We start from the raw sequence: 700 nt of genomic DNA, 5'->3' as shown, positions 1-700 counted from the left end.
TTATCTGAGCCTTACACCTGCATCAGTGGGAATCACAGCTTGGTGGAGGTTGTCAAGTATTTGGTCAGCTGCTCCAAGTTCCCGGCCAGCCCTGCACAAATAATTCTCTCCCTCCCTCCCTCCCCCCCCAACTTTGGATTTCAGCCATCCCACACACATAGCCAACGTGCCTTCCTTCTCCACCTATCATTTGGGCTGAAGAAGCTGTTCCACCTGAAAGCAGCTACGCTCCCCCAGCACGCTTCCTGCACCAAGGGATGAGATGGGGAGCAAGGACAGAAATTTAAGGGCCAAGGTTTAGGGGGGGGGGAAAAAGACCCAGCATTATTGTCACCACAAGCACACCCAGGCAGAGAAGCCAAGAGTCTACACACCATCCCGCTGGGCATTTTCTATCAACGCCTAGCAGAGTTTCTCCTCCAACTCCATCCACCCCATTTGCAGAATGAGGGCACCCTTAAGAAAAGCAGCTTGTCTGGTAACAAGAGCAGAAATGCAGAGAGAGCCGACAGCTTCAGGGTCACCGAGCTTTGCTCTCCAGTCTGATCCTGTGCATTTAAAGAAGAGGCAGGAGCCAAGGGGCTGCAGGCACAGGCAGCTAGAAGCTTCCATCTGTGGTTGCTGGAACTTCCCCTACAATCCTGCATTTTTTAGTTTTTATTTTTTTAAAAAAGAATCACAGCACCACCCTCCCAAGGCA

This window comes from Vipera berus, assembly GCF_964194415.1.
Source record: "Vipera berus genome assembly, chromosome: 9".
In the NCBI taxonomy this organism is placed as follows: domain Eukaryota; kingdom Metazoa; phylum Chordata; class Lepidosauria; order Squamata; family Viperidae; genus Vipera; species Vipera berus.
The sequence above is the reverse complement of the archived record's forward strand: the minus strand, read 5'-3'. Positions refer to the sequence as shown.